This window comes from Oryctolagus cuniculus, chromosome 5, assembly GCF_051225735.1.
Source record: "Oryctolagus cuniculus isolate XC-2025 breed Fujian yellow rabbit chromosome 5, ASM5122573v1, whole genome shotgun sequence".
NCBI classification, from domain to species: Eukaryota; Metazoa; Chordata; class Mammalia; order Lagomorpha; family Leporidae; genus Oryctolagus; species Oryctolagus cuniculus.
In genome coordinates, this window is record NC_142871.1 from 150,970,120 (window position 1) to 150,993,369 (window position 23,250).

The 23,250-nt window shown below is 44.4% G+C and overlaps 1 long non-coding RNA gene across 1 annotated transcript in view; it reads right to left on the reverse strand.

Annotated features, from left to right (window-relative positions):
• Nucleotides 1-1,253: 1,253 nt before the first annotated feature.
• LOC149126791 (uncharacterized) overlaps nt 1,254-23,250 on the reverse strand; it is a 51,343-nt gene continuing 29,346 nt past the window's right edge. Inside the window, exon 3 of the long non-coding RNA XR_016233488.1 lies at nt 1,254-1,938. This is a non-coding gene — a long non-coding RNA (uncharacterized LOC149126791). The remainder of the gene's footprint in view (nt 1,939-23,250) is intronic.

The window sequence follows — 23,250 nt, forward strand, 5'->3', positions numbered from 1 at the left end:
GAAGACATGAGGACCACACAGAAATCTTGGACAGGGGCTAATAGTGGTAACTGAATGGGACGCTGGGTTACTTCCTTGGGGGTGGGGGTGGGGTTTGTTTGTGTGGGGAGAGAGGGTGAATTAATATTGGATGGCCAAAAGGTAGATCTGTAGAGATTTGAGGCTTACCAAATGCCTCTGGGCTCAACATTCCCCCAGGCCCCCTAGCAGTTTGGTTGGATATATGAATGTTATTCCAGCCAATGTACAGTGAGGGGAAGTAAGTTATTTTTGACTGAAGGCAGTTTGGAGACATTCTGTCCTTTCTACTCTATCTTCCCAGCCACAGATGAGGACATTGGAGTGCACACATTCTCATCTCTTGGATGAGAGCAACCCTAAGGAGCAGCCCCACTAGAGTCAGACTCAGACATGATTGAGAGAGGAACTTTTATTGCATCAGACTGCTGGGAGTTGATGGCCTAGTGATATCATTCATTACTCTGAAAAATGCAGCAAGGAGACTCACCTTCAAATTTTTATTTGAAACCTTGAAAAAAATTTTTTTTTTTTTACAGGCAGAGTGGACAGTGAGAGAGAGAGACAGAGAGAAAGGTCTTCCTTTTGCCATTGGATCACCCTCCAATGGCCGCCACGGCCAGCGCGCTGTGGCCGGCATACTGCTCTGATCCGATGGCAGGAGCCAGGTACTTATCCTGGTCTCCCATGGGGTGCAGGGCCCAAGCACTTGGGCCATCCTCCACTGCACTCCCTGGCCACAGCAGAGAGCTGGCCTGGAAGAGGGGTGCCGGGACAGAACCGGCGCCCTGACCGGGACTAGAACCCGGTGCGCCGGTGCCGCAAGGCGGAGGATTAGCCTGTTGAGCCACGGCGCTGGCCCTTGAAATTTCTTGACCAGAGCACAGCATCACAATTCACAACTGAAATTAGGCCTTTTGATATCTAGATTTCACCCCATCAAAATGAAGTGTTCCTATCAGACCAATTTCAAATAAATCCATGCAACTCTGGACAAATGTGGGTAGAGACACTGCTCATCCTCGGAGTCTAATTCAAGAATGGCCTCGAAGATCATTACCTTCCTGGTACCCCTCTTCCCACTGTAAAAACTGACCACCATGTCTTGGATTCCTAACAAGCACATTTTGGCTCGAATAAAAGAAACCAGCTCTAGCTAGTTTATTCCTTATTTATTCTTTATTTATTTATTTATTTTTATTTATTTACTTATTCCTTATTTATTATTTATGCAAGGGTATGAGGTTGTGCAGGGGGGTTCCTTGAAGGATCAGAGAACAACAATGGAGAATCCACAGCCCAGAACAGAGTAGACCGAATATACTGCAAAACCAGCTCAGCATAAATAACACTGTTTCATCTTATACACAGTTGCTCATGTTGGACACCTAGGGTCCTATTTGAACCTCTGTCACTCTAGGCCTGTGACAAACCACTGCCTCCTGCACAGCGCCTGATTCTATGCTCCACTCACATCCTCTCCAAAACCTAACCTGTGTTGTTTCTGAAAAGTGAGCAGGAAAAGTGAGTAAAAATCTTTCCCAGAGAGGAGCAGGGGGGAAGCAATCGGGAAAATTTCTCAAACACATTAAATATGTTCAGGAGCTGCCTGGCCAAAAGAAATCACTGATTTCCACTACAACCATGGACATCCTGCTACTCCGGACCCTAACAGCAATGTAATAGACACAAAATGTCTATAGAATGGATGACACAGCAATGAAGGCCAGAGCGGAAGCATTTGGTTATTGCAACTCACACAACATCATTTTAAATGACCCCAGAGTGACTGGACTGCATAGCATGGCCATGCAGCGCCCGTGAGTTCACCAGAATTACCATTTCAGCCCCTTCCGTCTCAGCAGAAGTCAGGGCCAGAGCTGCGGAAAGCGAGCTCCAGCTGACATGTTCAGCCGCCACCTAAAGAGAAGAAGAGGAGCTCAGAGCATAATAGGACACCGAAGACAACCGAGCAGGCTTCCACTATCAAAGTGAAGTGGGGAATTAGAGCAATTTTCCTGACACTCCAGGCAAAAGTGGGCAGTTTGCCTGGATTATCTAGGTCACTGCTTCAAACTCGCACGCTCATTTTGCCCGTGGAGAACTGTCCTATTAGCGCCAGTTACCACAGAGTAACTAACTCAGAAATGTGCTCAGAGTAACAACAGCCTCATTCCTAACAACCCCCTTTTAACTAGGCTTAAATATCCGTGATTTTTGGTCTTATTGATTCAGTCTGAATTTAAAATAGCAATGCTTTGGAGATGCATTGCAAATGCCACATACCGTTACGTTGCTATTAAGTTTAAACCAGACTGTGTCAAATCAAATGATAAAAAATGAGGATCCAATTCTCTCTCAGGCTCACTCGCAGGATTCCCCAATGATTACAAAAAGGAAGGAATCCTCTGCTATGATATTTAGGTTAGTAATGCCATTATAATAAAGTGTGTAATTTAGGCTAGTCTTCATTATGTCAAGAGGATTGCCACATACTCATCTCCTTCTCCAACTTTTCAGCTTTGCCCCTGTGGCTCACTCAGGGCACTGTCAATTGACACAATTAAGAGTGAGGACTGATTACAGGTCCCCACGGAGCTGCTGGGAGAAGAAGGTTTATGTACTCACGAAAAGGTTGCACAGACTCAGCTGTGGCTTGCTTCCCGATACCCCAATTCTTCTCTCGTCAGTGAACACGGTTAGGACTGGGAGGTACCCAACAACATCCACGCCCCTGAAACCCACTTCATACATTTTATTATCTATTTAAGCCAAGCACCATTGCAGGTTCTGGTTTCCATTCTGAAGTAGCAATACAGCTTTATATGCATAGCTCTTGTTACTTTCCAATCTGTTTGTTTATTCTCATTAGTTTCTGATAGTATAATCAATTATAATAAAGTATCAATAAAAGCCAAAGTGCTCGGGAAATGGTTTCCAAATTCTGAGAAAGAAAAATATATGATAGAATAAAAATTTTTTTTTATGTAACAAAAATGATGTCACTTTCAGTTAAGCAAATCTGGCTGTTGAGACATACTGCACATGGTCTTTGAGCACACCATATAAATTCTTTTTTTTTTCTTTCCCATGGACACTTTGTTCTTTTTCCCAAGCAGTTCCTGGTGGCTTTGAGCCTCCAACACTGGGTCCCTCTGTTACCCCTGCCCCTTGCTTGGGATTCTGGGCCATGGCCCACCCTGAGGGTCTCAGGGAGGCCATGACAGCAGCCCGTGAGCAGTAGAAGGAAGAAGCAGGCTGGGTGGCACTCAGAGTGAGATCCTGAGAGGAGGTTGTGGCTTCCTCAGGAGAAACACTGGTCCTGAGGGCTCAGCACGAGGCTGTCCCAAGGAGACAGATCCGAGGCTGTGATGCGGCCAAGTCTCGTCGTTTCTGGGCTGTGCAGGTCCTAGGCCAAAATCTCTTTGGGTATCGTTTTTATTCAATTGGAAGATTCTGGAGAAAGCCACTGTGGATGAACTACAGCTCCCATTGGTCAGTTTCTTGCTCTGACTTCATAGTGCCTGAACGTTGTATTATTACAGAGTCCCTGACTGGGCTGGGATTGGTCCGTTTCTCGCTCTGACTTCATAAGGCACCATTATGTGAGGTGAGCCCCCAAAAGGTATATATAGCGGCTGCGGGGCCTGGAGTTTCGTCCGCCTTACCCAGAGAGCACTCTTTTGTGGTCTGTGTAACTAGGACCCATCTAACCAGCCTTTGCGCTCGTTGGTGTTGCTTGTGCTTTTTCTTGGTTGTTGGTTTCTGGGTCTGTTTGGTTTTTGCTTTTTCCCGTTTTGTTTAGTTTGTTGTTTTCCTCCTCATTGTTGTTTTGCCCATTTGGCCTTTTTTTGCAGTTTTCTTTATTTTTGCTTCCCTCACTCTAGTCAGCTAGCATGCTCAGAAGTATCAGCATTCGAGGATTTAGTGGCTTTTCCTCTTTGTTGTTTTCTGCTTTATTGAGATAGTCTTGCGGCTTCGCCTCTAGAGCAGTGAGAGTAGCTGGTGCTGTGTCTTACTCAGCTGGGCAGTCAGGGCCCCGTGGTCCCTTTGTGTTGTAGGCAGTGCAGTGAGGGTCGGTGATTAGCTAGCGTGTGTCGAGCGGGTTAGGGAGTCGAGAGAGCGTAGTTAGGTGACCGGCGGCATGGAAGGCCCCTTGGACGTCCATCCTCCTCTGGACGGGTACCGCTTCATGTATGCGATCGGCCAGGGCGGCTTCGGCCTGTGAAGCTGGCCCAGCACCTGGCATTGGAAGAGTTCGTGGCAGTGAAGATCCTCCTGCGAGATGCCTCTCCCAGCAGCTCGCTGTCCACGCAGGGGGAAGTGGCCATCCTGAGGAGCCTGCGGCACGACAACATCGTGCGGCTGCTGGAGGAGCGGCACACGGAGACACACCTGTTTCTGGTCATGGAGCTGGCAGCCAGGGGCTTGCTCTATCACTACGTGCAGGAGCAGGGCGGCCTGGCCGAGGACAAGGCCAGGGCCCTGTTCGGCCAGGCACTGGCCGCCGTGAGCTACTGCCATGGCCAGCACGTGGCGCACCGGGACCTCAAGCTGGACAACCTGCTGCTGGACAAGCACATGAACATCAAGCTGGCGGACTTCGGGCTGAGCCTGCGGCTGGAGCAGGGCACGCTGGTAAGGGACGCCTGCGGGACCCCCGAGTACTGTGCACCAGAGGTTTTCCTCGAGGAGGACTACGATGCATTAAAGGCCAACGTGTGGAGTCTGGGGGTGGTGCTGTTTGCCATGCTGGAGGCCACGCTGCCCTTCGGCGGCAAAGACTTGGAAGAGCTGCAGGACCGGGTGCTGTGCGGCTCCTACGTGGTGCCACGTGGCATCAGCCCGGCCCTGCAGGAGCTGCTGGCGTGGCTGCTCACCATCGACGCCTCGGGGAGGCCCAGTGCGGAGGATGCCAGCACCCACTCGTGGTTTAGCCTCAGCCAAGAAGCCGCCCAGGAGCACGAGGAGGGCGCGGTCACCCCGCTGCAGCCCCTGGGCGTTCCCCGGGACCTGGAGGCCAGGGAGTACCTGGTGGGCCTCGGCCTGCTGCCAGGCACGGGGACCGAGGGGACTCCAGGCCCTCAGCCCCAGGACCCTGCGTCCCTGCCCAAGTCCTCGCAGAGCGGCAAGCGCCCCCCCATAGAGGACGACGGCTTGGCTCTGGTGTCCTGTGACAGTACGGCCGTCAACGTTTCCTCCGCACAAAGCGACTCCTCCTAGGCCCCCAGTGAGTCTTGCCCTCTCCCTGCCTCGGGCCCTCCAAGAGCTGAGCCCAAGGCCCTGAGGTGACCCCACTCTTGACTCTCTCCTACCAGGCCAGCCACAGCAGGAGAGGAGCCCTGCTCCCAGTGCCACCCCCGACTCCTCCAAGCCCTCCAGTGAGTCTTGCCCACTCCCCACATCCCCTGACACTTTGGGGCCTCCAGGAGCTGAGCCCAAGGCCCCCGAGGTGACCCCACTCTTGACTTTCTCCTACCAGGCCAGCCACAGCAGGAGAGGAGCCCTGCTCCCAGCGCAGCCCCCCAGCCAGCCTCCAAGGCGTCGCCCTCCAGCCCCAGTGCCAGGAGCCGTGTGGACCTCGCAGAGCCAGAAGCCACCGCAGCTGCCCGTGAGCCTGAGGGGGCTGGGACCGCAGCCACCGCTGACACCACAGACTCCACAACCAGCGCCCAGGGCAAGAGGCAGGGCGGGCGCGGGGTCGGCAGGAGGATCCTCCAGTTTCTGCTGAGAGCGTGCTGCATCCTGCCGTCCCGAGGGAGCAGCCCTGGTCACTGCTGCCGCAGAGTGGCCCCCAAGTAGCCTCGCTCCGCCCCCATCACCAGGAGCAATGCGCAGGCTGAGCTGACTGAATGTTTTTTTTCTTGAGCATTTGCAAATGCTTCTCATGAATAAAATTCACCTTTGTGCGTGGCTTTGGTCCCGTGTGATGTTTGGGTCCCTGTGTGCACCTTGGGGAGGTGATGGAGGTATGGGCGGTATTGTCTTTCTCATGGAAAGACAAACACTGGGCGATCACACCCGTGTGGGGATCACAGAAGGGGTGACCTCATAGAAGCAGAGCATAGAGTGACGCCTCCCAGAGGCTGGGCGGGAGACAGGAAGGCCTCGAGGGGGAGTCACTCGTCCACATGGCACAGGCACACGAGGGTCGGGGTCTGAGGTCTCTGGCACAGCAGGGAGGTCCCAGTCCACAGAGCTGTGCATTGCAACAGAGCTGTCAGTGTCCTATCCAACATCTCCTGTGTCGTCAAGGGAGAACACAACTCCATTCCCCTGAGGGCCATGCACCTGACCTCATAGGGTCTGCAGTCCAACAGCTGCAGGTGGAGCCGGGCAGGACGTCCATGCTGCTGTGTTCCTGGCCTGCTCAAGGTGAGGCCCAAATGCAACAGAGGATACAGGCAGGACGAGGACCTGGTTTTAGTTCAGGAGGCCCCTGGCAGCACCCAGGCCTTCCAAGTTCCCAGAGAACTGAAAGAAAGGCTTGACACCTACTGGAGAGGACAGGACCCTCTGCCCCACCTGGGGACACTGGAGGATGGGACCTCCCCCACCCCGGTCTTCCTCACTTCCACATTTCTGGGGCAGGTAGGCTGTGTTTAGTGAAGGAGCTTTCTTCCAGATCTGAGGTTACATGGATGCTCCGTGCACAGAACTGGGCTGCGTGGGCTCCAGCAGGTGCTCACGTCACACATGCAGTGCCTCTGGAAAGTTCCATGGGGAAGTGACTCAGAGAGTTATCAAGGTCACCCCAATGAGTGACCAGTGCTTCACAGCTGTTTTGAGTGACAGGGCTCTGAGCCGTGTGCTGGGCATAGGAGACCCTGTGACCCCCGACCTGCACGTTACCTGGGTCCCACCATCAGAAGTCCCGTGGGAACCCCAGGTCCTGCCGGCGAGTGTGTGTCTCCCCCAGGGCCCACTGCACAATGACAATGGCCCAGGGACCAGGCCCTGTCAGGGCTCACAGAGGTGGCCTGGGCAAGGCCCCCAGGAGGCTCGGGTTGCTGACTGCACTGCTGAGCTCCTGACCGGGCCCTATGCAATGTCTGTGGCCTCTCTACGTTGGCATTTCAGCTTTGAGAGCTATGGAAGGAGCAGTCCCTCTGGGAGGCTTGGCCTGGCTCCCAGCCTTAGGCTTGTCTCCAGCCTGGGGATCAAGAGGGTGGTGGATAGCAACAACAGCATAGCAGAGGGCTGGTGGGCTGGACCATCTAAATTCTTATTTATAAATGACAACTTGATCCATCTAGTCTAACATCTTAAATAAGGAAATGCAAAGAGCGTGGATCAATTTTTTTAAAAAGCTGAGTCAGAAAACAAGAAGAGGGACCCATATCTGTACTTATTTTAGTCCTGTAAGTCTTGCAACTCTTCTTAGGAGTTAGTATAAGCAAACTGCTGTTAACTGGGATAATCACACAGCACTCTGTAGAGTGAGGGTAATGACACTGTGAGTGCCCAAGGTTTTGAATAATCTGGGCTGATTTTGTATAGTGTATAATTCACAGCAAAGATTCAGAATGCCTTCTTTTTTCCTCTAAGAACAGCTTCCATCTTTATGCTTTCAACCATTACACGTGGAGACACATATTCAGTCAAATTTGATATAGAAATATTGAAACATCTGCAAAAATATAAATTATTGATATTTTCCCAGTGCTGTCTCAGGCCATTTCTGTTGTTAAGTTCACTGAAGCTCCCTGAGTTTAACACTAACATGGGCAAACTGGCATCCAGACCTTAACAGAATTTTCAAGAAATTAGGTAGGCAATAGCAAAAGGAAAGATCATCTACAAGTATTATGTAGCAGCAAAGATGTGATCAATTGTATAAAGAAATTAAGTGAACAATACATATTGCACTATTTGTAAAGTACAATACAAACAAGGAAAGTGATTTTTTAAAAAAGATTTATTGATTTATTTATTTCAAAGGCAGAGTTACAGAGAGGCAGAGGCAGAGGCAGAGGCAGAGAGAGAGAGAGAGAGAGAGAGAGAGAAATCTTCCATCTGCTGGTTCACTCCCTAAATGGCCACAACTGCTAGAGTTGGGCCAAACTGAAGCCAGAATCCAGGAGCTTCCTCTAGGTCTCCCACACTGGCACAAGGGCCCAAAGACTTAGGTCATCTTCTACTGCTATCCAAGGCTATGGCAGAAAGCTGGATGGGAAGTGGAGCAGCCGGGACTTGAACAGACACCCATATGGGAAGCCAGCACTGCAGCTAGCAGCTTTATCCTTAGAACCCATATCCTTTATTTTTTTAAAAAGTGATTTATTTATTTATTTGAAAGGCAGAGTGACAGAGAAAGAGAGAGAGAGTCCAAAGCTAGCTCATTCCCCAAATGCCAGGAATAACCAAGACTAGGCCAAGCTGAAGCCAGGAGCCAGGAACTCCATCTGATTCTTCTGCATGAGTGGCAGGAACCCAAGGACTTAAGCTATCATCTACTGCTTCCAGGGCAGATTTGTAGGAGCTGGATTGGAAACCTAGGGTAGCCAGGAATCAAACCAAGCACTCTGATGAGGGATGTGGCATCCAGAGTGGCAGCTAACCCACAATGCCCACCCCTGGAAAGTGAACTGAGTAGAGAGGCCCTGCACTCACCTGTGCCAGAGAGAAGAGTAGGAACAGCAAAGGAAGGACTGCATTTCCAGGACACTGACTGAGAAGAAACTTCAGTTAAGGAGTGACAAAGACCACACAGCACAGAGACTCAGAGCACACTGCAGCTCTCAGTCTTGCTCCCCAGCTGGGGCTCTCCATCTTGCCTGGAAAAGGTAAGCAGAAAGCTCCATGACCCCCACCATCCCCATCCTTACTGCCTTTAATTTCAGTCTAGAACATTGTCAGAGATCTGAGCAACTGCTTCATTCCAGAAAAGAAGCTCGTGTTGCCTCCGTCCACCCCTGTGGTGGAATGAGAAGGCCATGCCAAGATGGCCGCTGGCAAGTGAGCATCAGTTACTCAGGAATGGCTTTGAAACCCACCTGGCAACAGAGCCTGCCTGGCAATAGGCTGTGATTGGATGGCTTTGGAAACCACATGGCAAACGGAGCCTGCCTGGCAACAGGCTTTGGTTAGGGCATAGACCGGATTGGCTGGCCTTGGCTATATAAGCTGATGTACCAACTGAAATAAACAAATCTTCAGGCTGCTCGCCTCTGGCCCACTTTCACTCGACTCCCAGGGTCTGTGTGATGATCCGCGCCTCTTTACACCACCATGCTCCTCTCAGGAACGAATCCTCTCAGAAGAAAACCTCAACACACCCCAACACCAGAGACTGCTGTTGCTGCAGTCCAGCCACTACTGAACTCCATTCTGAAATAGTGGTCATTTCAGAACAAGGCCCTTCACGGGACAGAGACCAAGTCCTTATGCATCCTGCAGTTCTGGTCTTGTGAGTGTTTGGTCCCAGGGACATCTGTACTCACCCATGGGGATGTGGGAAGGCCCTATCTGCATCCCAAGAATGCACTTGCTAGTAGACACCACCCCTCATAACTTGGTATTAGACAGTGGAATGCAAGCAAAACACCATCCAAGTCCTGCAGCTCTGGGACTTGGACTATTTTAGGAGTTATATTCTACACAGTTATCTGATGTCATCCTGTGGAACCCAGGGAGGACTCTCTGTGCATTCCTCTGCCCTAGACTCATGCCTGTCAGTGAACTCTCCCCAGCAAAACCTGGGTGTGGAACATAGCATTTGAGTAAAATCTCCACTGCATTTTGCAGCTCTGGGATTGTGACTATTGCCTCACCCTGTGGTACTGGAGAAAGGCACTATTTCCATTCCGCTGCTGCATGCACATGCCTTCCGGTGCACAAGCCCCAGTACGAGTTTTCCTGTGGGACCCAGGGATATATCCTTCATGCTCTAGAGCTCCAGTACAATGACTGTTAAATTCCTCAAAGCCACTGAACCCCCACTGTGCAACCTGAAGATCTTACCTGCATTCCATTGCCCCAGGCTTATACCTGCCAAAACCCTAGCATAACCTGTATTCTCCCTCCATGAAGCTTGGAGAAGTTCCCATTCATATTCCCTGGTGCTAGGACTCATGTTTTTGGTGCTATGATCCCCAGCATCAACCACATCTACTCAGCAAGAACTGGGGTAGGTTCCATCCATATCACACATGTCCAGAGCCACAGCTATTGGTGCCACAAGACACAGAATGCCTCAGTCTTGCCTGGGGATGATAAAGAGACATCTCGTTTTTTGCCCCATGCTCCAGGAATGTGAAAACTGTCATCATCAACCATAGTCTGACTGACACGCAACTTTCAACTTTCCATGTTATGGTGATACATACCGTTAGAAGCCTACACTTCAAAGTCATACTTCTACTTCCACGAACTGCTGTAGACCAAGCAACTCTGGGACTCATAGGTACTGTTGACATTGATTGGAAATGAAGAAATCACTCAGAGATTATTCTTCTAGAATCACCTAGAACTGAAGCCAAAGGAACTAACCAAATGATTCCCTGCATTTCATCTAAACAAAGGAGTCTTTTCCAATGAAAGCTACTCCATAAAGAAGGAACAGTTACACCAGATATAACTGATGTGCAGACATCAACAGTGGGGTACAAAAACATGAAGAAGCAAGGATGCATGACACCTTGAGAAGAACACAGCAGTTCTCCAGAATAGTTGCTGATTTGAATGACATCTATGAAATACCTGAAGATTTCAAAATAACGATCCTGGGGCTTGTGTTGTAGCACAGTGGGTTAAGTCACTGCCTGCAATGCCAACATCCCATAGTAGAGAGCCAATCCAAGTCTCAGCTGATCAACTTACAATCTAGCTCCCTGCTAACACACCTAGGAAAATAGCAGATGATGGCCCAAGTGCTTGGCTCCTGCCACCTTTGAGGAAGACTTGGAAGGAGTTCTGAGTTCCTGGCTTCATCCTGGCCCAGCTCTGGCCATTGTGGCTATTTGAGGTGTGAACCAACAGATAGAAGGTATGTCTCACTCTCTCAGTCTCTCTCTGTCACTCTCTGCATAAGTCTGCCTTTTGAATAAATACATAAATATTCAATAAAGTACCTACAATGATCCCAATGGAACTCAATAAGCTGTATGAGAATACAGATACACAGTTCAAAGAAATGAAGTAGGAGGCTGGCCTTATAGAATAGTGAGTAAAGCTGCCAGCATCCCATACGGGTGCTGGTTTGAATCCTGGCTGTGCCACTTCCAATCCAGCTCCCTGGTAATTGTCTAGGAATAGCAGTGGAAAATGTTCTAAGTACTTGAACCCCTTCTAGTCATGTGGGAGGCCTGGATGAGGCTCCTGGCCCCTGCCTTTGGCCTGGTGCAGCCCAGGCCTCATAGCCATCTGAGAAATGAAACAAGAGGTAGATGATCTTTCTCTTCCTGTCTCTCTCTATATATATAACTCTGACTTTCAAAAAAAAAAAAGGTCTTTGAAAAAAAGAAATGAAGAAAGCAATGCATAAGAACGAAAATTTCAACAAAAGGGAAATCATTGAAAAATTTAATTAGAAATATTGGAACTGAAAACTTCAACAAATGAAAGGAAAACTATGATTGAGAGCTTCAATACAATAGACCCAGTGTAAGAAAGAATGTCTGATCTTCAAGACATAACTTTTGAAATAAACTATTAAGACAAAAATAAATAGAAAATAGCTTTAAAAATTTTAAGAAAGCTATGAGACAAAGGGGATATCATTAAGGGAACAGATATTCATATTAAAGTGATATTTGAAGGAAAAGAGAAACAAAAAGGCATTAGAGCCCACTGGAAGACATAAGAGTTGAAAACTATTCAAGTCTTGAGATCTGGACATCTAGATAATAGAAGCTAAAAGAACCACAATCACACTCAACCAGAAAAGATATTCTTCAAAGCATATTATAGTCAAAATTGTCAAAAGTTAAGGAGAAGGAGAGATCCCAAATAAAGTGAGAGAAAAATGTTAAGTTACATATAAAGGAAAACTCATTAGAGCAACAGTGGACAACTTAGCAGAAACTCTACAGGCCATAAGAAAATAAGATGATATAGTCAAGGTCTTGAGAGAAGAAAACTTCCAGCCAAGAATATTGCACCCAATGAAGCTATCCTTTGCAATAAAAATAAAGTCTTTCACAGACAAACAAAAACTTAAATAATCTATTACTACCAGACTACCAGACTAGTCCTGCCAGAAATCATGAAGTGAGGCTTTAATTAGAAGTAAAAGGATCATGACAATCTTCAAGAAAACACATTACAGCCCAAAGTTCACTAACAGAGGTACACAAAAGAGAGAGGAAATATGAAAAACAGAGAGAGAAAAGAATCCATATTATCATAGAAGATCAAAACAAAAATACAAAGATAAGTAATAAGAGAGACAGAAAGAAACAGAGAATATACAAAACAATCAGTAAACCATCAGCAAAATGACAGGAGTTAGTTCTTATCCATCACTGTTAACTTAAAATGCAAATGGATTAAATTCCCAATCCAAAGATATAGGTTGCATCAATGGATTTTAAAAAGGATCCAAATATATACTGCCTTCAAAATTCACTTCATAGGTAAGGACACACATAGGCTGAAAGTGATGGGATGGAAAATGATATACTATGCAAATGAAAGCCAAAAATGTGTAGAAGTAGCTATACTCATGTCAGGTAAAAGCTAATTTAAATTAAAAATCTGCAAAAACAGATAAGGGCATTATATATTGAAAAGAGGATTGATTCAGTAAGAAAAATTTAACAGTCACAAATAAATATGCAACCAGCATAAAACACCCAAATGTATAAAGCACATATTGTTAGTCATAAAGAGAGGAGATGCCAATACAATAATAATGGGGATGGGCTTCAAAACCCCACAGAAAATTGACAAAGAGACATCAGAGTTCAACCATACAAGAGAACAAATGGACTCATAGACATTTACAGAAAATTTCATTCTAAAGCTACAGAAATACACTCTTTCATCAGCACATGGAACAATTTTCAGGATTTCTTATATTAAGTCCCAAATCATGTCTCAGTAATTTTTTTTAAAAAAATGAATAATTCCATATATCTCCTCAGATCAGAGAAGAATAAAACCAGAAATCAACCAGAACAATAGAAAGTTTACAAATACATAGAAATTGATCCACCTGCTCTTAAATGACTAATAGTCTATGAAGAAATTAAAAACAAAATAAAAGAGAAAAATAAAACAAAGATAATGAAAATAAAATCTGTACTATACAGCAAAACAATTAAGAGACAAGTTTATAGCAATATGTGTATACCTTAAAAATGGAAAGATTTCAAGTAAACAATGAACCTAGAGGCTATAAAAAAGAAAAAAAAAAACAAAAATTAGCAGGAAGTAAGAAATAAGGAAGATCAAAGTAGGAAAAAACAAAATTGAAACAAAATACATTGCAAATGATAAAACAAAATCTGGGTTTTTGAAAAAGTAGACAATGCCGGCGCCACAGCTCACTAGATTAATCCTCTGCCTGTGGCGCTGGCACCCCAGGTTCTAGTCCCGGTTGGGGCTCCGGATTCAGTCCCGGTTGCTCCTCTTCCAGTCCAGTTCTCTGCTGTGGCCCGGGAAGGCAGTGGAGGATGGCCCAGGTCCTTGGACCCTGCACCCGCATGGGAGACCAGGAGGAAGCACCTGGTTCCTGGCTTTGGTTCTGCACAACGCACCGGCCATGGAGGCTACTTGGGGGTGAACCAACGGAAAAAGGAAGACCTTTCTCTCTGTATCTCTCTCTCTCACTGTCTAACTCTGCCTGTCAAAAAAAAAAAAAAAAAGAAAAGAAAAAAAAAGAAAGAAAGAAAAAAAAAGAAAAGAAAAGAAAAAAGATAGACAAATCTTTCACTAGACTAACAAAGAAAAAATAAAAAATATTCAAATAAATAAAACTAGAGATGGAAAAGGAGACATCACAACTAGTGCCACTGAAAAACAGAAAATCATGAGAAACCACTATAAACAATTACATGATAGTAATTTGAAAACATTAAAGAAATGCTTAAATTACTGGGTATTTCAAGGATAATATAGTGAAATTATAAATGCTATATATGGCAGACCCACAACAAATACCATACTATATAGGGAAAAAACTGAGGGCTTGTATGTACACTTCCACCACTCTAACTCAGTATAGTATGGGAAGTATTAGATAGAGCAACCTTGGAAAAGAAATCTACTAGGAGAACATCAAAGCATCCATGTTTTAAGATGACATAATTTTGTACACAGAAATTTCTAACAGTTACCAAAAAGCTGTTAGAACCAATAAACCAATAAATTCAGAGGATACAAAGTCAACATACAAAAGCAGTAGAATTTTTATACCAATAATGATCTTGCTGAAGGGAAAATCAAGAAATAAATCCCATTCACAATAACTATAAAAATTAAGCATTTAGGAATAAATTTAACCACAGAAATGAAAGATCAGTTCAGCAGAATAAATCTAGGATAACTCATATAAAAAAGGAAAAATGTTAGTTGTTCGTGGATTTGAAGAATTAGTATTGTGAACATGTCCATACTACCTAAATCAGTTTTGGTAAAATTCTATCAAAATATCAGCATCATTCCTTACAGAATTAGAAAATATAATACTAAAATTTATATAGAATCACAATAGCCCCAGCAAACCTAAGCAAAATACATGCATACATACATACGAAATAAAACAGCATTGCACTAGCATAAAAAAACAACATATACATCAACAGATTGGAATAGATAACCCAGAAAGTAACCCATGTACATACAGCCAACTTATTTCTGACAAAAGTGCCAAGGACATACATTGGAGAAAGGATAGTCTCTTCAATAGATGGTGCTGGAAAAACTGGATATACATATGCAGAAGAATAGAATTAGATCACTACCTCTCATAATATACCAAAATCAATTCAAGATGTGCCAAAGATCTAACATAAGACCTGAAACTATGAAAATGCTAGAAGGCAATATAGGAGAAACACTTCAAGAAATAGAAATAGGCAATGATTTTTTTAAGAAGACCCCAAAAGCACAGACAATAAAAAGAAAACTAGACAAATGAGATGATACCAAACTCAGAAGTTTCTATGCTGCATATGAAATGATACAGTAAAGCAACACACAACAGAAAATATTTGCACCCTATTATCTGACAAAGCATTAATATCCAGAATTTATCAGCAATTCAAAAAATTGTACACCAACGGGGGCAAAAATTCAGATAAGAAACAGGCAATGGACTATTATTAAGCATTTTACAAATAACAAAGTAATGAATAATGCAGGCATCCACTTTGAATTATCTTCTGTAAAGTGTTTAAGTTCTGTGTCTAGATTAATAGCTTTGTAAGCAGATATTCTGTAGGTTTAGTACCATTTGTTGTAAAGACTTGCTTTTATCCATTCCATTGTAATTGCTCCACTGTCAAATACCAGTTGACTATATTTATAAGTGCCTATTTCTACAATATCTTTCTGTTATATTGACTTATTTGCCTATTCAATTTCCAACTTTGCTCTTCTCTTTGAATATCAAGTTGATAATACTGGGTCTTGTGCCTCAACATACAGATTTTTAAATTAAATCTTAAATAGCTGCATAAAGCTTGATTGAATTAAAAGTAAAATGGAATTGTGTTGAGGTTATAATCAGGTTGAAAATAACTGACATTTTGACAATAGTGAGTCTTCCTACTCATGAGTTTGAAATATCTCTCCATTTATTTAGCTGTTTGATTTTTTACTTACATACTTGAAGAATAGGTGTGTATGTAAAGAGCCACAAGAAAGAGGACATAATCCTGGCCAGCTATACTCTTGTTCCTAGGTTTGCAATCCTGGAAATCCTTGTAAGATATCTATGTGTATGTTGACCAATATTTACCTTTTCATTCTAATATCTAGCAATTCCTTCCCAATTATCACTCTAAGAACCCTGAATTCTACCCATTCTATCATTGAGATCATTCAACTCATCTTTTCATCCTTACTAATGCATTGCAGCTGCTATTAGTAAGAACACATGTACATTTCACAGTACCCAGTCCAATGGCCACCTCTCAGTTCTCAACTTACACCACTGAAGTTCTTTACCCTAGCAGATGATGCCCTATTTCTTGAGTAACACTTCTCATCTTGTCTGCAGAACATATGCTCTTTTTTTTTCATCTTAGTCTAGCTAGCTTCTCTTTTGCCCTGGCTTGTTCATTCTTACAGTCCTGTCAACCACATATTGGAGTTCTTTGATCTCTTCTTGGAGGGTCTACAATCAGTTTCTAGGTGATCTCATTCAAATTTATATTCTTATATCTTTACATAGCACCCATATGTTGTTAATTGCCCAAATTATATTTTCAGTTCTGACCTTACCATGAACTATACATTTATATCCAACTCTGATAGGTATGAATATATAATCAAATACACAAACATAACAAATGCAGAGCAGGAGCCTTGTTACCTACCCTCTTCCCATCAGCTCCCTCACCCTCTGCATTGGCTTTTTGTTCAGTCTTTCCCATCTCATTAAATGGCAACTTTGTACCCCAGTTACTCTAACCAAAAACTTCAGCATCAGCTAATTTTCCCACTCTTTCATACACAAATCCAATCAGTGAATACTACTAGTTTTAATTCAACAAAGCAAAAAAAAAAATCTTTCATTTATATGAATTTGAAGAACAGACAAGATTAAAGAGATATTAGAGTGATTCATGGTTGGAAAAAGCGTAAGGAAATTTTCCATGGGTTAGATGAATGTGCATCCTCCTGACTGCTGATCCAGCTTAGGGTCACCTGGGTGAGGTCCATGTGAAAATTAATCAAGCTGGAGGCTTCAAGTGTGTGCAGTTTATGTCCTTTTGAAATTTTTTTAAATTGATTTTCAATTTATTTGAAAGAGAGATGGAGAGTGAGAAAGCAAGGGGGTGACGGAGGAGAGAGAGAGAAAGAGCAATAAAGACAGAGAGAGAGATTGATTTTCAATTTACTTGATCACTTTCCAAATGCCTGCAACAACTGGAGATGGGCAAGGCCAAAGTCAGAAACGGGGATTCAACCAAAATTTGCCAATGCAGCTAGTGGGACCAAAGTACTTGGGCCATCACTACTCCTCCCAGGATGCACATTGATAGAGAAATGGAATCTGAAGCAGAGCTGGATCTCACACCCTGGCACTACTATTGTGGAGTGGCCCCTGGGTAGTCTTGATCCAAGTTCTTATCTCCATGTTTGGAGTAATTCAAAGAAACATAGATAAAGATGAGTGGTAAAGGAAGCTTTATTTCAAACAAAGCTACACACTCAAGAAGAGATGCAGACAAAATCAAGAGAGAAAACTGCAGTAACAGGTATAGGATCATCCTTTAATACAATCTAGAGAGAGGGGTGGTAACTGATGTGGGGTTTTAGTGAATAGTCCAAATTGGCAATGTTTGAGATGGGGCTTGAGTATTATTCATTTCCATGGCCTTGTCTTTTTGGAAATCTTGGAAGTGTCGTGACAGCAGATACATGATGGCAGTGAGTGCTGGCCATGCTAATTTTATTATAATGTCATTATAATGATCTAAAGGTCATCACAGGGACCCAGCCTGCAGCCATGCTTAATGTTTATAGCTGGCACTCATTCTAAGCACCAAAGTAGAGAACGTATGGTTTTCTGCTACAAACGAGATGGGTGTTTGAGCAGTGCACATCAGGGGTGGTTTGGGATGGCACAGGGGAACAAGGTGGTTTGAGCAGTGTGGGTCAGGCTATTCTGCAAGTCAGCAAAAGCTACTGCATGGACTGCATGCGGCTGGCAAACCTCAGCTCCTCTCTGCTCACGTCACTATGATATGATGCTTGTGCCCCAAGTTGCATTTTAACTGCTGTGCCAAACACCCACCCCTGGATTATGTCTTAGTCTTTTCAAGCTGTTGTAACAAAATATCTTAGCATGGGTAATGACAATCAACAAACATTTCTTGCTCACAGTTCTAGAGGGTGAGAAGCCCACCATCAGGACACAGGCAGTTTTAATGTCTGGTAAGATGTCTCTACTTCACGGATGGCAGCTTTGTGTCCTTATGTGATTGAAGAGCTCCCTTCAGCTTCCTTTAGAAGGGCACAAATCCCATTCATAACTAACTTCTTAAAAGGCCTTATCTCGTACTACTATCACATTGAGGTTTAAGTTTCAGTATATGAAATTTGAGGGACACAAACATCCCAACCATAGCAAAATACCTCTCTATATTTAATTTATTGAAAAGTTACACAAGAAGCATTCAGTTACCTGCCCACATATGTGTACCTGTGCAACAATACTTGGAAGCTAACTACCTCTCACATTCCTCATCCCCTCTGTAAGGCACTTCCCTCTCCTGCCAGCCTCATCACTTGCTCCACTGTGATGCAGTCTTCCCATGGCTCCTTTTCAAGCATTTTTAAAGTAATATTACTTGTCTATTCAAAATCGCTAATGTTTTCACATCTTGCCTGGATTAAAGATGTGGTCCTTGCATGCCTGCATTTTGCTACCTGTGATGCCAGCATCCCATTGTGTCCTGGGTTGTGCCCTGGCTGCTGCAATTCCAATACAGCTCCCTGTTCATGGTCTGGGAAAAGCAATGGAAGATGGTCCAAGTACTTGTATCCCTGCTAGCCATGTAGGAGCCCTGGATGAAGCTCCTGGCTCCTGGCTTCGGCCTGGCCCAGCACTGGCCATTGTGGCCTTATGGAGGGTGAATCAGCAGATGGAAAGTCTCTCTCTGTGACTCTGATTTTCAAAATAAATAAATAAATCTTAAAAAATGACATGGTCCTTGTGTGATGTGCCCTACACTCAGCTCTGCCCTCACATCCTACCACTTGCTGTCTGCATTCCTGTGTTGCAGACACACTGTCTGTCCCCCTTGCTTTTCTCTAATCATTCAGGCCAATCTTCATCTCTGGGGTGCTCTTCCTTGCAGGTGCACAGACTTACTGAGGAAGTTCCTTCACGTGTCAACCCAAATGTGAGCTCATCATTGAAGACTTCACTGACCAACTTGTGTGAAAAAAGCACTCCCTCATCCTCTCCCCGCTGCTCTTTTCTCCTTTTTAGTATTTATCATCTCACATCATATTTGCTATCCGTTTCCCCACAAGAGACTGATCAACAAGAGTAACACACAAAATATATTCTGTGGAAACAGTGACTGTAGGAATAGATCATTTTGGGAAGAAGATAATAGGTCTATTTCTGATCATGTTGAATTACATATGGGCATTGCACATTTTTGTGTGTGTGTGAATCTCAGGAGATGTGCAGGGGAATTCAGATCCAAAGACATTAACATAGTAACACAGCAGACCCAGAGTGCGTAGTCTGCCATTGATCAAACCATTGGTTGAACCATTATAAAACTTTCCACTGACCTCAAGAGTGTAACTCCTTTGGTAGGCATTTCCAGTTAACTTGGTCATCAAGAGTATAGTAGCTATAGGACCCAAAGTCAAAAGCTGCTCTTTGCATCATTTAGATTGAATCTCAAAAAATTCCAATGTTTTAAATGTCTAGTAGTAGTGACAGGATGCAATGCAAATTCAGAGTTCCCCAAGAACTCTGAAGGTACTTGTTGCACCTTCAAGATAGGAAAAATGTGTGTGCTTGAGAGAGAGTCTTAAAAGAATTATTATTATTAAAGCTCATGTGGGGAGCAACTCGGACTAGACTAAGTTACTGGAATTAAGACTTATTCTATGCATCTGCTCTCCCACAATATGGCGCTGGGAGAGGAGTAAACAACTTCTACACAGCTGCCTCCAGTTTGACCAATAACCTGCAGGAACTGCTCCTGCTCCTGATTGGAGGAGAGCAGCATACTCAGCGTGTGGGTAGCAGAGTTGGGATTGGTGGAAGAGGACTATAAAGGAGGAGAGAGACAACATGCACAGGGAACATCTATCTGAAGGAACACCTGTGCAGCCCCCGAGAGAGCCGGCCGGCAGTGTGCCGCTCCCCCGCAGAAGTGGGGAAAGTGGCAGGGGGAGCCGCCCTTCCACGGAGGTGGAAGGATCGGCAGCCAACCCGGCAAGAACCAGCAGCAAACCCGGGAAGGGCCGAGCAGACAAAAGAACAGCGCAGGGTCCTGTGTCATTCCTCCGTGAAGAGGGGAAGCGACAAGCTTATGTCTAGAAGATTTCTTGGCAGAATTCTGAGTAGATTCTTTCCTATTTTGCCAGAACTAGAAAATAGTGTTCAAAGGTGAACACAAAGAGGTGGAGATTACTTGTACTTTCTAAATGGAAGCAGCACTTAAAGAACCAGAGAGCTCCTTAGGTCTTAAACACAGGCAGTCAAAGATGCTGTTTTCCCAGCCATTTCCCATTAATATCTCCTCTAGAAAATATAAGGAGGAGAGTCCTGTGTTTGTTCTCTCTTCTGATTGGCAGTAGGATGGGGATGTGTGGTTGCCTTCTCCTTACAGCCAAGGAAGGAGAGTTAAAACAAGAATCAGCATCTTGTTCCTTATTGATAACCCACATAGGAGGAAGCTTCCTATAGATTCTCTGTCTTAATGGATGATGGGCTAGGGGAGTAGGCAAAATCTCTGAGCAGAGAAAGGAGGCCAAAATGTAATTAGTTACAACCTCACAAGTTTGGGGCAGTGAGATTGAGAGATTTTATGTGGGGTGAACAGACAAAAAAAGTAAGAGGCCTCTCTTGAGCAGCCTGGTCCTGGTCAGTCTTGAACAGTCCTCTATTAAACGGACACCTAGACGAAGAGGCTTTCCTAAATGTGTGGGACTGCAGAACACCTGGCCCATGAATATCAAGTGTGAAAGATTTGCCTTATGGTCCATCACTCAAGCAGTCAATGAGGTACCCCACGGTACAGCTCCCAGGACCCAGGAGAATACCTGTGACGCAGGCCCCAGGACATGACCAAAATCTGACCACCTGTAAAACAGGCCCTGTGGGTTGTCATGTGGCTGCATATCTGTGATACAGCAGCCTAAAGAGAGTAGTGGCAGCACTTGCTAATGAAATGATACTTGATGCTTTTAATTTCTCTTTTTACTCCAACATAAGAGTAAGTGATACAAAAAAGACTAGTTAAGGGATAGGCCACACCTCCAGTCACTCTTGATTGCCAGCTAATGTTTGATTGGCAAGGAAAGAATGAGCATTAATTACATAGAAACTGAGTGGCCCACTGGATAGAAAGAGTTTCCTTTTTAACTGCAGAGCGACTGAAACACAGCAGCGCTCATCTGAGATTCTCAGAGTCATTACTGTCTACTTTCCCAAGTATGGTTGAAAGAAATGATAGAGAGAAGAATAAAATTATTTCATTTGTGTACCCCGTTAAACAGGCTTTTAAAAATATTGCCTTACTGGGGCCTGTGTTGTGGCCTAGGGATTAGGGTGCCACCTGAGATGGTTGCATCTCATATGAGCACTGGTCTGTATCCCAGCTTCTTCTCTTCTGATCAAGCTCTTTGCTAATGTACCTGAGAAAGCAGTGGAAGATGCCCAATTGCTTGGGCCCTGGCACCCACATGGGAGACCCAAATGAAGATCCTCACTCTTAGCTTCTGTCTGGCCCAGCCATGGCCATTGGGGCCATTTGGGGAGTGAACCAGTGGATGGAAGACCTCTCAGTCTGTCTTTCTCTCTCTCTCTCTCTCTCTCTCTCTCTCCAACTCTGCCTTTCAAATCAATATTTATTAAAACAGTAAAATAAAATACTGCCTTATTTTATAGTTTGATATTTATTTATATCTTTAAGGCTCTTCATTTAGTCTAAAAATTGTCTTTTAGAATTTCTCGAGATACAGATTTCTTGGTAAGAAATTCTTGTAATTTTTTCTTTTTTTTTTTTTTAAACTGTTTAACTGTTTCTATTTTTGTTTTCATTCCTAAGAGAGACTTTTACTCTAAAGATGGTACCTTACTAGATTCAGGACACTCTTGTTGAATGATAAGTTAGAAATCATTTGAATATTCCCTTTACATAATTATGTTTTTCCTGGGATATTTTCAAAAGTTTCTCTCTGTCTTGGTTGTTACCAGTTGACTGGGATTTCCTAGGTGTGGCTCCTTTTGTATGTATTCAACTCAGGTTTTGGTGAACTTCTTTAATGCTTCAACTGAGTTCTTTAAACATATTGAGACAAATAATACCAATATACATCACTTCGTATCACCAAGTAAATGTCTGTGAGAATATTGGTTCAAGAGAAGCTATCTGACCCTTTTCTTTCTTTTTTTTTTTTTTTTTTTTTCTTTTTGACAGGCAGAGTGGACAGTGAGAGAGAGAGACAGAGAGAAAGGTCTTCCTTTGCCGTTGGTTCACCCTCCAATGGCCGCCGTGGCCGACGCGCTGCGGCCGGCACACCGCGCTGATCTGAAGCCAGGAGCCAGTTGCTTCTCCTGGTCTCCCATGGGGTGCAGGGCCCAAGCACTTGGGCCATCCTCCACTGCACTTCCTGGCCACAGCAGAGAGCTGGCCTGGAAGAGGGGCAACCGGAACAGAATCCGCAGAATCCGGAGCCCCGACCGGGACTAGAACCTGGTGTGCCGGCGCCACTAGGCGGAGGATTAGCCTGTTGAGCCGCTGCGCCGGCCTGACCCTTTTCTAAATAGAATACTTCACTGACTTTTTGCATGATGTCAATGTTATAATAAAATATTCTCAAGGGCTACCTCAAAGAAGAAATATTTAAAAATCAATCCTGAACAATGCTCTCCAGTAAAGTGTATTGATATTGCACACAATAAGTCCTTATATAAAATTGTATAATTGCAGGAGATGGTTGGCACAGCAAGTAAGACACCAACAGAGAAGCCTGCGCCCCCTATCAGCGTATCTATGTTTGAACCTGGCTTTGTTCTCAATCCCTGGGTCCTGGCTAATGCACACCTTGGGAGGCAGTCAATGATAGCTGAGGTAGAGTCCCTGTCAACCATGTGAGAGACCGAGACAGAGTACCCAGGTCTGGGATTTGGTGTGGTCTACTCCTGACTATTGCAGTTATTTGGGAATGAACCGGCCACTGGGAGATTCTCATTCTCTCTCTTCTCTCTCTTTCTCTCTCTCTCTCTCTCCCTCCCTCTCTCTCTCTGTGTCTGCATTTTAAATAAATAAAATAATTTTTAAAAATCTAAAATGGCATAATATTTGAATATAATCTGTGCATATCTTCCCATATATTTCAAACACTGTCTACATGATTTATAAT